The 15,795-nt window shown below is 36.2% G+C and overlaps 1 long non-coding RNA gene across 3 annotated transcripts in view; it reads right to left on the bottom strand.

The window, feature by feature from the left end:
* The window catches only part of LOC138696210 (uncharacterized), a 55,889-nt gene that overhangs the window by 22,406 nt on the left and 17,688 nt on the right, over positions 1 to 15,795 (bottom strand). Inside the window, exon 5 of one of the 3 annotated variants that reach the window (XR_011331286.1) lies at positions 484 to 587. The exons of the other annotated variants lie outside the window; for them this stretch is intronic. This is a non-coding gene — a long non-coding RNA (uncharacterized lncRNA). The remainder of the gene's footprint in view (positions 1 to 483; positions 588 to 15,795) is intronic. 3 annotated transcript variants of the gene reach the window in all.

Here is a 15,795-nt window from a genome sequence, read left to right as displayed (position 1 = left end):
GTTGCAAGCTCATTTCTCTCACTCTGTTGTGTGTGGCAGAAGTAGTTACAATAATTGTACAGAGTAAACAGTTTGAGCTAAAATTATTATTATTTTATTTATTTTTTTATGAGTCTAAGAAACTTGTTCCCCCTAAAGCTGGTAATTCTTATGCCCAAGCACCAACTGTTTGCCTCAACAGTAGGAGGCATGAGAATCTCTAAGCAATGTCGAATGTCTAGGTTCACTGCCTTTGAAGGTCATATGCAGGAGATTTGCAGTCAAATATAGCATATCAAATGCTGAGTATATGACTCGTCACAGCACTGAAGATTATTTTTCCCGTTACTAGTCTAAATAAAGGCATTATAATCATGCACTTTAAACAAAATAAATATTTTACTCAACATAAGAATGAGGGTGCTATAAACTCAATAGCATATAAGAGTTGTTGCCAATATTGTAAATGTGTCAGGTTTCCTGTTCGTCATTTTCTATACTTACACACATTTTCCGAACTGGTAATTCATCCTGTGATTCTGGAAGTAATTCCTTCAGGGGCCTGTACCTGCGATCCAGGCCCATGTATAGAGATGCATATTTTTTCACTGTTGATATGAAAGTTCTGTTTTATTACAAACTTCTCGCTCAGTTAATGACATATTATATTAGCTAAAATTACAAACAAAAAATTGTACAGTAATCAGTACACTGATGGAAAAATGAATTCAATGGTCATAACTGACTGATCAAGTGATTATTTCATCGAACTCGACTAAACTTTGATAGGTCTGTATCAATCTTCAATCCAAATACCCACTTGAATATGATAACATTATTATCAAATATGTGAAAAATTCTAGCAACTATTTAATTAGTATAAAGAGAGACATTATTCTTCTATATTTTTCAATTTTGTAGTAAATGTTATATGAAAAACAAGTTTCTATTCTTCTATATTGTTTCAAAGTAAATAAAAGAAGGTCAACACGAAAAGTTCATCATCAACATAGTGCATCCACGGTAAAGAACACTTTCCTGGTCATTGTCCCAGTCACTACTTCTGTGCTCTATCGCAATCTCTCGGCAGATGGGGACACATGTTGGCTGTATTTTGATAACATACAACAGGAGTACATACCATACCTCAGTTCTTTCGTCAGAAGACAAAAGTGCCAAAACACAGACTTTTATAATGAAGAATCGGTAGAACAAAGAAAAATTATCTCCAGCTGGGACTCGAACCCAGGTTTCCAGCTTTACGTGCTGGTGCTTTACCCACTAAGCCACACTGGATTCAAGTCCCAATTCTGGATTGAATCCCTCTCATTTTTAAGTTTAACCTACTGTGTTCTCCTTTGTTGGCCTACCCTCATGTACCATGTCACAATATGTGTGACAGTAGACACAATATCCAACCATAAGTACAGAGGTTCACTCATTACGAGTGATTAAGTGGCTGGGGTCCGACAACATGGTGCCATCTTGAATCACAAAGTGATTACTTATGCTTTATCATATTACTATTATGTAATGAAGTACATACTGAGTTTCAGTGCAGTAATTCTGCGTTTCCATATGATGAAGAATTGGTAGAACAGAGAATTATCTCCGGCACCAGGACTCGAACTTGGGTTTCCAGTTTTACATGCTGGTGTTTTATCCACTAAGCCACACTGGATTCAAGTCCCGATGCCAGATTTAATCCCTCTCATTTTTAAGTTCTACCTACTATGTTCCCTTTGTTGGCCTGCCCTCATGTACTGTGTCACAGTATGTGTAACAGTAGACACAATGTCCAACCACAAGTACAGAGATGCACTCATTATGAGTGCCTGGCATCCAACGGAACATAGTCCTGTCTTGAATCACAAAGTAATTACTTACGCTTTATCATCTATTATCTACCAACGGGGTGAGGGGGTAGAGAGAGACAACACATAGTAGATAGAGAGAGCAGCTGCCATGCGAGAAGCTGTGAGAGTAGGGATGTTCCCCTACCGCTGTTCTGTTCTTTCAGAACCAGCCATTAAAACTTAACATGTTATGCTTATTACTGAGACAACCTGCTATCAAACAGAAGGATAATGGGCCAACATTGAGGATAAGTTTAGGTACCGGTAGGTTTTTATGAAGAGACAGCTTAGTGACATGTAGCCACATTTCAGTGACAAGGTTAGACAAGGTCTGATGAGGACTTATGTGCTTCGAGTAAAAATGATACAAATGAATGTCAGGCCAATCATCCCTCTGCTCCTTGATACTTCTTAATATCAACTATGATTTTGAAATCCAGTTCTTCCCTTAACATACTTCATTCACTTCATTTATTTCTTTTACAAGATATCTCACTCACAATTACAGCATTTAAATGGAACCTGTAATTGCAATATTTAAAAATACGGCCTCTATGGCTATAGGCCTATAATTCCTTATTAATTAATTATTCTAAACTTTACCATATACATACAACTTAGAACAATACAAACAAGAGTGATTCCTAAATAAATTTACTTCATACAAAACTTACTTTCTGATATAGTTATGTCATTTGCACTTAAAAAACTAGCTGATGTAAATACAATAATTAGTCTCTTTTCCTGTGGTATCAGCTGCTGTAGAAGAGCTCATTGTAATGATCTTGCTACTACATGTTCTAAGAGCACATCTAGAGACGTAAAAGCCATAGAATTACATGTATGCATTTGTTCAGCTCATGTAAAATATTTAAAAACAAAATTTATAAGTAGGCCTATGGTATGACAATAGCAGCCACATATGCACTTTTTCAATCGTGAAACAAGTGTGCAGGTATAGGGTACTCCTAATTATTATTTAGAAAAGGCAGTGTGCATGTAGAATAAATTAAAACGTACTATATTTCTACCATTGATATGAAATGCAGCACCTGAAATGTGTCTATAGCTTAATTGGAATTTTTTTTTTTATACTGGTACTGGTACTTACAGCTTCATTTTACTTGTATTCCTTCACAGTATTAAATTCCTAATTATGTGTTTGCCTATAACAAAAGGCATATTGTAATTTTATTAACGTGATTACAACTGATTACAGAAAACAAATATAATAACTGATTTGCAAAATGAAAAGAATGTTTATATTTTCTAACTAAAAATGCAAGATGAGTGCAGCCATTGCAATTTTATTTTTAATGTGACAAATTTACTGCATTTATGTACCGGTATTACTTATTTTGTTAGCATTGATAGACATATATATTTACAAACTATTTGATACACCCAACATTGCACATGTGGGCATAGTCCAGGATCTACCATGGTTACTAGTCAAAACAAAATAACAAATGAAGAACCATGATTAGACCCAGATCACACACGCACGCACACACATAATCCAGTCCCTACCATCATAGCCCACCTCCATCAAATCTATTTTAATATTATCCTCCCACCTACGTATATATATATATATATATATATATATATATATATATATAGAGAGAGAGAGGGAACCCAAGAGTTGGAACTTAAACTGAGACGATTCTTCTGACGCCGGGGTGGGTATCTGGTGTGGCTTAGTGGATAAAGCATCAGCACGTAGAGCTGAAAACCCGGGTTCAAATCCCGGCGCTGGAGAGAATTTTTCTCCGTTCCATTACTCTTTCATCTTATGATGACGCAGAATATCTGCATGGAAATATCATATGTACTTCGGTAGATTAAAATAATATATATTATATGCGTAAATCACTTCGTGATTTAAGACGGCGCTTATTCCGTCGGATCCCGGCCAACTAGTCACTCATAACGAGTGCACCTCAGCACATGTGTGGACTTCAGTCCTGCGTTCATAGACATCTATGACGTAGTGCAGAGGACGGCCACTAGAGGGAACCCAAGAGTTGGAACTTAAACTGAGACGATTCTTCCGACGCCGTGGTGGGTATCCGGTGTGGCTTAGTGGATAAAGCATCAGCACGTAGAGCTGAAAACCCGGGTTCAAATCCCGGCGCCGGAGAGAATTTTTCTCCGTTCCATTATTCTTTCATCTTATTTCTTTTGAAGGTTATGCCACAAATTATTAATTGGATTAAGATCCAGGGACTGAGCAGGCCACCCTAGAACTTGAATATTGTGTCTTCCCAACAACTGTGTTGTTGTTCTGGTAACATGTGCAGTGGCACTGTCGTGCATTAGAAGGAATTCAGGACCAATTTCTTCAGCGATGGGAAAGACTACAGGCTGCAATATCTCTTGAATGTAACAATTTGCTCCTAGTGTTCCTTCAACTAAAACGAGGTGCCATTATTCTTCCCCATAACATGATAGAACCTTCTTGGAATCTATGAACCTCCTGTACATATCTTAGTCTTTCTGCTTGACCTGGTTGTCTCCATATGCGTATTCTTCTGGAATCTGGATGTAGACCGAAGCGTGATTTATCAGTAAAGAGAACCTGACCCCATTGATCATCTGTGCAATCTTCATGTTGCTGACACCACAAAACACGAGGTTTTCAATTTCCACGTCGAATAGCTGGAAACCTCAATGGGCAACGGGCATTAAGACCTCTCTTGTGCAATTTGTTCCTAATGGTCTGGGTTGATACAACCACATTCCCAACATTCTGCAAAGCACTTCTTAACATGCTTGCAGTTGAAGTCCTTTCTCTCAAGGCTCTTAGACACAGAAATCTGTCTTGTGCGGCAGTTGTAACTCTTGGTTTATCTGGATGTTGTTCTTCTGGACTACCAAATTCACGATATCAACTCCACATTCTGAATATTACGCCTCTTGCAGTTTTCAGAGCCATTGCTGAGTCAGCTTGTGTTCCACCGTTTTCAATTATATCAATTGCTCTAAACATGTCATCGCAGCTTAAATAACGATGCTGAACATTCATTTCTACTATTTTTTAATGTTTTACACTGTTGAAGTTACCCGAATTCTCCGTTACAAATGAACTAACCACCCTATCTAATGCACTAAAATCAAATACCTTACTATAATAATACCGGACAGCTATATACTAGCAGCATTGACATGAGTGCGAAATATTGCGGACTTGACATCTAGTGGAGCAGCATGGAATTACATCCACAAATACAAATATTAACATAGTGGAAATTGGACTATTGTTTAAAACGTGAGGTACTAATGTAGAATAATATACGAGACACTTAAGAAATGTTGAATAGTACCATATTTAATGTAACGTTATTTTATATCAAAGCTGCATATTATGAGAAATATTGCATGCTTCATATTATTTTCCGTAATTAATTGTTACATATTTTTTCTTTGCTTTAGTGAGACAAAATTAATTCTGAATTAAGAATGAATTTACAATAACGCTTTATATACCCATTGCTGACAACTGCAAAGATAAAAATAGTAATAATCTGATGCTTGTAATAATTAGTAAAGGTATGTGGACAACAATATAAATTATAAATTAATTTGCTAAAACTTTACAATTTCCAATATATTTTTCTATCCATTTATTAGGCTTAAATGAAAAAGCCAATTTTTATTGTCCTATCAACACAGAGACAAAGGCCTACTAAAGAATTTTGTTGACTCGCGTTTTATGAACTCTCGGAAATCGAAAGTACGATTTGGAGCAATTTGTAATGCTGTAATTGTAGCAATTATAAACAGCACATATACACCCTGACATTTTAACACAGCACTAATTAATAAAATTATTAACCAGCCCAGCAACAATATACAGTTGATTACAGCTTGTTTCGCGAGTATCTCCACACTGGCAGCCTAGGTAGCAGCACCAGCGTCGTTTGCGCGCAGAACTGCTAGCTGCCCGGTATTACGAGGGGGATCCAGGAAATAACGACCGTTTTGTTGTAATAATTAAAAAAATATATTTATTTGAAAAAACAAAGTCTGTTACATAACTGAAGCTTCCTTTACTTCTCTACATAATCACCACCTACATTTAAACATTTGTCATTCGTATCTGTTCACTAGCTTTAGAATTCCCGTGTTATACTCCTCTGCCGCCAGTTCATTAAGCCAGGTGTTCACTGACTTCTTCAACTCTTCATCACTTCCAAAACGCGTACCACCCAGAAAGTCTTTCAGCTTAGTGAAAAGGTGAAAATTGCTAGGAGCAAGGTCTGGACTATAGGGCGGATGATCAAAGATTTCCCAACCGAATTGATCCAGCAATTCTCGAGTTGAAGCAGCAGTGTGCGGGTGGGCGTTGTCATGAAGAAGCACAACTCCTCTCGAAAGCATTCCTCGCCTCTTGTTTTGGATGGCTCGCCGTAGTTTTCGTAAAGTCTCACAATAACGATTTGCATTGATCGTAGTGCCTTTTGGCATGAAATCCAGCAAAAGAACACCTTTGCGATCCCAAAAGACAGTAGCCATGACTTTTTGTGTTGAGAGAGTCTGTTTGAATTTTCTCGGTTTCTTGGGTGATGAGGGATAATGTCACTGACGTGATTGGCGCTTGGTCTCTGGGGTGTTGTGAGACACCCAGGTCTCATCACCAGTCACAATTTGATCAAGAAAGGCATCTCCATCTGTGTCATATCGCATCAAGAATGTCAATGCTGAGGCCATTCTCTGAGCTTTGTGTTGGTCACTCAGTTGCTGTGGAACCCATCGTGCACAGATTTTGTGGTAGCCAAGATGTTGCGACATAATTTCACCAAGCAAAGAACGAGAAATGTCAGGAAAGGCAATATGCAATTCGTCGAGTGATGTGCGCCTGTCTTGCAAGATTCTGTCGTTCACTTTAGTCTTCAGGTCTTCTGTGATGAGTGATGGGCGTCCGGGTCGAGTTTCATCGTGGACATTTGTTCGCCCATTGTTGAACATTTCGAACCATTTTCTCACATTTCTTTAATTCAATACAGTATCACCATACACTTCTTTCAATTGCCGGTAAATCTCTGCAGGTTTCAAATATCGGGCATTCAAAAATCGAATCACACTCCTCACCTCACAGTCGGCGGGATTATCAATCACGTCGTTCATTTTGAAGTAACACAAAATGCACAATGGCGACTTGTTGCAACCAGTACTCGCAACATTATGAGAACACATGTTAAGGAAGCCAGTTGACCTTCAAACAAGGAAGGGGAGTCAGCTGCGCGGCGGGTATGCGCGAACGGTCGTTATTTCCTGGATCCCCCTTGTATTATAGTAAGGTATTTGCTAAAATAAGAAATTCCAATTGATATTTGATAGCTGTCTCAACCAGGGTTTAATAATCGACCTCCTAATCAATTCTAAATGAATATTTATATTTAATTCAATTTTTTCTTTAATAAAAACCATAGTTAGGTAGGCTATCATTGAAAAATTTATTGGAAATGCAACAAACAATTTAGGCTACAAAACAAATTACATTTTATAAAGAATATAAATGATGATTAATTATGCAAATCGATGACTTCAGTGCAGTGGAGGATATCATGTCCAGGGTGCTGTCAGGAACTTTTAATTTTCGGAAGACTTCTAAGGACTCCCATGGGATTGTGCCTCTAGCCCCAATCATAATTCCTGTAACGTCCCATGTCTTGATGTTATATTTGATCCCCAAATCGCTGCAGCATGGCAGATAAATTGCTTGTTTTTCTTTCCAGACTTCTCTAGGTTGTTCCTCGCTGTTCTCAAAACGGACTGTGGGATTGAGAATGAGTGCACAATTTTTTTTTTTTTTGGTCTATAACAATGATTATGCTGTTCGAGTTGAACCATCAGCAGAAAGACACCCAATTTCCTCGTACACCTCATACTTATCAGCCCGGCAAAGTTTATTGGCAATCATGGAGGGAATTTTATTATGACAGTCAATTCTCAGTAATACTCCCTTCCGGCAAAAACCCAGTACATGGGCTAAGGTTTCTTGCTCATCGCATCTTCTGCAATGGGTAGTACCAAGGCTTCTGCGTGGGAGGGTTCTGACTGGAAAAACGTTGCAGCTCATTTTGATCGCTTCAGTCCATTGGCTGCAGGAGAGACCCTTCTTGTTGGAAACCATTTCTCTTTCTTCCAGTGGGAATAAAATGTGACACCTTTCCCTTTTCCAGTAAGTTCACTCCATTTCTTAAAGGAGTCTTCACGAAGTGTTCTCCTCGAACATTTTTGACGAAATCATGAACTTGGTCTGGCTGAAGGGGTAAATGACTAATACTCAGATCAATTTCGTCTTGAAGGTTTTGGGTAGCAGCAATATAAGGATTGCTTTCATCCAGAAGCAGCCAACATACATTTATGTGTTGAAGAAATGCTTCCCACTGAGCTCTGAAAACTCCTAGACCTCTTAACTTTCGCGGTGCATATATCATGGCATCAGGATTTCTTTAACAGAACTACGGATAATTTTATCGACGTCAGCTAGAAACTTTGCAGTTAGATCTTTCAATGGTGCACACTGCAGGGTATATATGATCTGCGGCCAGGTATACTGATTAATGATGTTTAACTTTTGTTCAGGAATCTGCATGGCGGATGATACAAGTTGGTTCAGGTTTGTAGCGCGTTGAGCAATAACTTCAGAAGCGTTAAATTTTATTTCATCATTGAAGTTAATCTCTAGATATTTAATCGTTTCGTGAGGGGTAATGCAATGGAATTCATTGCCATCAGCAGTAGTAAGAGGATGGGAACTAAGCTAACCCCTGTGAAGCGAAATTACGTTACTTTTACTAGTATTTATGTCCAGACCTATTTTTGCTAGAGAGCCCATGACTAGCATTATAAGATGTTTAGCTGCATCTTCATCTTTACATACAAGGATCAAATCATCCGCAAAAGTGAGGATCAATATGTTTTCCATTTGAGGAATTACATTATATCCATATTCTTCTGTGATCTGACTCTCACTTAATTCATTTAATAGGAAATCTAAGGCCAGATTAAAAAGGATAGGGGAGAGGAGGGCTCCTTGGATCACTACTTTTTTCATTGGAATTTGTTGACTTTTTGTGGTTCTATTTATATATATGCTAGTTGAATTTTCCTGAAGAAGGGTGGTGACAAGAGCCTTCAGTTTGGGAGGAAATGGAAACTTGTAAAGGCTTTTTTCAATATGAGCATGAGAGACATCTTTAGAAATATCAAGCATAATGATACAGCAGTTTTTCTTGTTCGGTTTAGAGTCCTTCAGACAACCATTCAAAATTGATGAATTGATAAACATTCCAGGACTGGACATGAACCCGTGCTGATTCATTGTGAGTTCAAGGTATGATTGGAGTTTTTTATCAATTATCCTTTCGATTATTCTGCGAAGTAATGAAAAGATAGTTATAGGCCCCCAGTTATTGATATTATCAGGATTACCATTCTTGTAAATGAGAATGGTTTTACCACATCTTAAACAGGGTGGAACATGCCCCATCGAAGCATATAGGAAGCAATATATGAGATGGTTTTGTAAGCTCTAAGATCTTTTATAACTTTCATCCGTATACCGTCTTCGCCAGGAGCAGTGTCAATTTTGATACCCTTGCAAGCGTTAATTACTTCAATATCTTTCACTATTACATTCTCTGATTCAAATAGGAACGGAATCATGGCTTTCCAGCGAAGTAACAGACTCAGAAGTATTTAGAAACGATTATATAACATACAGACGCGACCGTATAGGAACAGGGGGAGGAGTTTTTATATGTGTGAAAGAGTGCCTGCAGAGCGCTGAAAATTTTAAAGACTCAGAGTTGGAAATGTTGGGTGTAGACATAGCGGATGATTATTCACGAAACATACTCGTATTACACATCATCGGTTTATACAGGGCTCCGAAATAAGGCTTGAACATAGTGTGTAAAATAAGAGATATGTTGGAAAATAGAAACATTCGCAGCCAATATGTTATCGTCGTGGGAGACCTAAACTTGCCCCAGGTAAACTGGCAGGGTACAATAGACGGAGGGATGGGTCAAACCCAGTCATTAGTAAACTCACTCATCTGGAAACACAACTTAATACAAGTAACAGATAGGGCAACACAGGGAGATTCCTTACTAGACATATTTCTTTTAAGACCCTCAGAAATAGTAACAGGTATTGAAGTAATTGCAGGTATTAGTGACCACGACGCGGTAATTCTTGAAATATTATGGAATGCTAAGTATAAGCAAGTGGAACAAAGAACAAAAATATCTTGCAATATAACAAAGCAGACAGAGAAGGCTTCCAAAATTATCTTAGAGAAAAGTACTCAACATGGGTAGTAAAGGGCAGTAGTGTAGAAGAATGCTGGGCGGAGTTCAAGCAGATTATACTAACAGGAATATTCATTCATTCATTCATTCATTTTATTCCATAAATCTTACATGAGCAATGAAGCTTTAAGATGTGGAACAAGTCAAAATTTTACAATATTACAATTATAATTTTTACAAATTTTTATAGTTTTACAATTTAGTAATTTTCTACAATTTTTACAATTTTGTGCAATTTTTTACATTTTGGCGAGATGTAGTGAGATGAGGTGAGGTCCGAGGATTCGCCAAAATATTACCCGGCATTTCATCATTTAAATACTTGTCTACAAAATGAATCTTGGGAAAAATGTATATAGTGCTGATACCATTGATATTAATATTAAATTTAATGCATTTTTCACTTCATTTACGAATTATTTCAATGAATGTTTTCCAGTCAAGGTGGTGAAAAAATGTAAAAGTAAAAACATGTGGATAACTCAGGGAATTAAAATATCATGTGCTACAAAAAGAAATCTATATTTAATGAGTAGGAATAGTGATGATCCTCATGATCTTAATTACTACAAGAATTACTGTAAAACTTTGACAAAAGTTATAAAAGATGCAAAGAAAATATATCTGAATGAAAAAATACAAAATTCAGATAATAAGATTAAAACTATTTGGGATATTATTAAAAATGAAACTAATCGATATTCAAAGAATGAAAATATTACTTGCATTAAAATCAATGATAGTAAAATAGATAACCCAAAATCAATTGCAAATCATTTTAACGACTTCTATATAAATATTATTCAGAACTTAAACATTCAAGATTGTGCAGAAGATGCTGCACTTGGTTACCTAACTGATGCATTTAACACTGAGTTTTTAGGTCTCAAATTTATTCCCACTACCGCAGCAGAAATCATGCATGTGATAAAACAACTAAAAACAAAATATTCCTCTGGATATGATGAAATTCCAAGTAAAGTTCTGAAAGCTTGTTCTGAAATATTATCCCCTCCGTTAAGCTATCTATGCAATTTGTCAATGCAATGTGGTATTTTTCCAGAAAGACTAAAAAAAGGGAGATAAATGTACCATTGCTAATTATAGACCCATATCATTATTAACAACATTCCCAAAAGTGTTTGAGAAAGTTATGTATAATAGATTATATTATTACCTGGAGTCCAACAATATATTAGTTTTGGAACAGTTTGGATTTAGAAAACAAAAATCGAAGGAGAATGCTGCTTTTAGTTTGGTGGATGAAATACTAAATTCATTAAATTCGAAACTACATGTAGATGGGATTTTTTGTGACTTGGCTAAAGCATTTGACTGTGTAGACCATAGTATATTAGTAAAAAAATTGAAGTTTTATGGTATTAAAGATGAGACGTTGGGTTGGTTTACATCGTACTTATCAAATAGAAAACAAAAAGTAGAAATAAGTGTACCAAATAGTCATAAAGTTACTTATTCAGAATTTAGAAATATTAAACATGGTGTTCCGCAGGGGTCAATTATCCCGGTTAAACGTTTATCAAACAATCCTGACCCCGAATATTATAATAATTACATACAGAAACTTAAAAGAAAACTAAGGAAATCCTACAGCCAGTGCAAGGAAAGCATTGTAAAACAAACAAGATTCAAACAACTATCGAAAGAACTGCTTAATGCGAAGAAGATAGCGCAGGAAAATTACTTAAATAAACTTTTCAAAGGTGAACAAAACGGGTGGGGGGAATTTCATAAATATGTGAAGAGATGACGCAAGGAAAACTATTCGAGCCTCCTTCTAAAGAACAACCTCAATGAATTTATTGTACAGGACAGAGAAAAAGCAGAAAAACTAAATTCCTTTTATGCCACTGTTTTTTGGGATGAAGGCAATAATACCTAACTTAGCTTCTGTGGAAAATACGGATCAGTTTTCTATCAAGTCTAGGGACATAAGGAGAAGGATCTCTAATTTGAAAACTCATAAATCAGTAGGACCTGATGGTATCGCCGGAGACATGTTAAAATTGGGAGGGGAAGCCATGATTCCCTATCTAGTTCGTATATTTGAAATATCAATAAATAATGGTACTGTCCCGCGAGATTGGAAAGATACAATAATGGTGCCAATTTATAAGTCAGGGTCTCGCTCAGAAACAAAAAATTACAGACAAGTCAGCCTCACCTCTATGGTTTACAAACAGATGGAACACTTGATTTCAGCATACCTAAGGCAGCATTGGAATGATTTAAATTGGTTACATAATTGTCAGCGTGGGTTTTGGAGGGGGCTACTCATGTCAGAGTCAATTAGTAACTGTATGTCAGGATTTAGCAGACGGAATAGATTCAAATAGCCAAATAGATGCAGTGATTATTGACTTTAAACACGCATTCGATGTAGTCCCATTTGACATACTGTTGGTTAAACTACAATCAATGGGGGTTGACTTCAAAGTACTCCAATGGATCAAGAAATTTTTAACTTGTCGGAGGAATTATCGAGCCCAATAGAAATTACTTCCGGGGTCCCGCAGGGGAGTGTCTTGGGGCCCCTTCTATTCCTTGCTTTTGTAAATGATCTGCCAGTTAACATCTTGTCCAGGGTTCGCTTATTCGCGGATGATTGTATCGTATATAGGGAAATAAAAAGTCATGAGGATACTACTCTCCTTCAGAATGACCTCAATAGAATAAACGATTGGGCAATGGCCAACAAAATGAAAATAAATAAATTCTCTAAAGAGAAAAGCCATTAGCTTTACAAGAAAAAGAAATAAAATAATCGCATCGTATATGTTAGGGGGTGAAACCATTCCGGAAGTTAAAAAATGTAAATACCTAGGAATAACATTTAGCAGCAATCTCGGCTGGGGGGAACACGTTACTGACACAGGGGGAAAGGCATGGAGGGCGTTACGCTTTGTGATGAGGGTACTAAGAAAAGGCTCTGATAAATCCAAAGAGATTGCATATAAATCACTAGTTCGTCCAGTAACAGAATATGGTGCTGCATGTTGGGATCCTTACAGATTAGAACATATTAAGACACTGGAAAAGATTCAAAAATGGGCTCTCAAGTGTTGTCGTAATAATTTACCATTAAAATGGGACACACTCACAGACCGGAGAATGCGAATTCGATTATGAGCAATGTTCAAAACATACAGAGGTGAGCCTGCCTGGAGAGAAATAAAAAATAGGTTGCAGCCGCCAAATTACTCTTCAAGGAACGACCACTCATATAAATTGAGGGAAAGAAGACAGAGGACGGACACTGGAAAGTTTTCTTTTCTCAATTGTACTGGAATGCTTTACCCGCAGACTTACTAAAGGCTTTACCAATAACCAAAAATGTATTTAAAAATAGGCTTAAAGACTTTATTAATAGACGGTAGTACATTATACACATGATTTAAAGGGTGTAATTGATATCTTGTTATTTGAAGTGTTCTATCAGTGAGGAAGTGTGTTGTGTCAGTGAAGTGTGTAGTATCAGTGAAGTCTATTGTGTAAGTGAAGTGTGTTTATGTCAGTGAAGTGGCTGTGCAAAGTATTTGAACAGTGCAATGGTTTTGAAGTGTTAGTTAATTCAGGATACAGTCAGTGCAGTGAGTGAGTTGACAGCGAAATAAGTGTAGTGCCGAAAGGTACTTGTGCAGGTATAAACCTGTCACACTCGTGGGTCTTAGTTCGAACTTAGGGTTAAGATATAAATTAGATTTACTTTAAATGTTATTTTAAGTGATCATGCTTCATTTAATATAGTAATTTAGGATGCTCCTTGTTATTATCATTATTATTATTAATTGAAAAATGAGTTCTATTCAGTCAATACTTAACATAAAACACAATAAAACATGTTATAACAACATTTAAACATGTTGTTATAACATGTTTTATTGTGTTTTATGTTAAGTATTGACTGAATAGAACTCATTTTTCAACTAACATTGAACTTAATGGAACCAATATGCCTTTGAAATTATTATTATTATTATTATTATTATTATTATTATTATTATTATTATTATTTATCATTATTATTAATTATTGTTTTTTTATTAGTTGTGTTTATTAGTAATTGTCATTACTGAGTGTAATTAGTTACCACTGCCACCGGTGTATACCCATTTGCAGTGTGAATAAATACATACACATACACAAAATTTTCTTCTTTAGTAGCATATTCATAGTCTTCGAGCGAGCAGTTATTACTGACTCCAAACAGATTGTTAAAATGGTCAGAGACAATTTGTTCAACTATCTTGCATTCAACCGAAGTATAAGACATTATGTGCTGAACAACTTTCCTACGCTGAAAATGATAATAGAACTGAGCTAATTCAAAGTTAAATTTATTTTTCCTCCGCTCGACATTTTTACGACTAGTTTTCTTGGGATTATTTGATCCTTTATAAGTCATTCCTCGGGATTATTTTTCCATTTTTGTCGATGTTTGTAATATTTAATGGATGGATGTTCAGGCCCTTTACATTACTAATAGCATCCTTTAAAAAGGCGCAATAACTATATACAGTATCATCAAATACGTTATTATAAGGGAGGTCCAAAAGCGCTAGTGATTCAAATTTGTGTTCCCATACCTGAAGGTCAAGAGTCTTCATGTGTGTCTGCTGATGGGCAAGTCTCTTGGACGACACAAAGCTGTGAGAGAGATGCTCCTTTTTGGTAGGACTGAGTTATTTTATTCCTGTGTTCTTGAGGATGGGAACGCACTAAATGGTGGTTAATACTCTTAAAGAAACGACCACATAATCACATTTTGTTAACTGCTTAGGCGAATCGTCCTCCTGGTGCAATGACGTCTCTGACATTAGATGTACTGAATGTAAGTTTGGAGCAGAGTCACTTATTTTGTCTGTGTTAGATGTATGCTGAGGCAATATATCAGCATCATCATTATTATTATTATGACTACGAGCTATATGAAGGTGCAGACCTCGGGCAGTAAATTGCTTATGACATAATTTACATTTAACAGAAGTTGATTTCTTTATCGGATTTATTTCCATTCACTGAAATTTCGGATTATCTTGTCAAATAAAATATGTGATTTCTAACAACAACTCCAACAATAAAATAAATGAAATTTAACTTAAAAGTTTGTAAATCTTGATGAAAATTGTATCACTAAAAGAGAAATCAATATAACTGTCCAATTACAGTAAGGCACACTTTACTAATATTTGTAACAAATCATCAGCCAATGAACTTCACTTTAGCACAACACATATAATGATATTCATTATTATACCTAGAAAATATCCATCAATATGCCACATGAATTATCAAGGCAAGGCCTCCTTGAATGCTTCATAAAACAAAATAATGGTTGCTATGGTGTCTGGTGCATAGATAAATGAATAAAGTCACTTACGTGTGCCCAATGCTTAGTACTTATTAGGATTTGGAAAGAATTCTATTAATAAAATCATCTGTTCCTTAGACAATTTTGATGTGTGTATTTACACAGTCTATAGTAAAACGTTAATTAGAATATAATTCATGAAGTTATTAGACTGAAAGGAGGACATAACAGGTACCTAATGATAAACATTGGAAATGAGAAAGCAATATCGATCTGTGGGTACTGTAACTAAATTATCTTA

This window comes from Periplaneta americana, chromosome 3 (assembly GCF_040183065.1).
Source record: "Periplaneta americana isolate PAMFEO1 chromosome 3, P.americana_PAMFEO1_priV1, whole genome shotgun sequence".
NCBI classification, from domain to species: Eukaryota; Metazoa; Arthropoda; class Insecta; order Blattodea; family Blattidae; genus Periplaneta; species Periplaneta americana.
The sequence above is the reverse complement of the archived record's forward strand: the minus strand, read 5'-3'. Positions and strand labels throughout refer to the sequence as shown.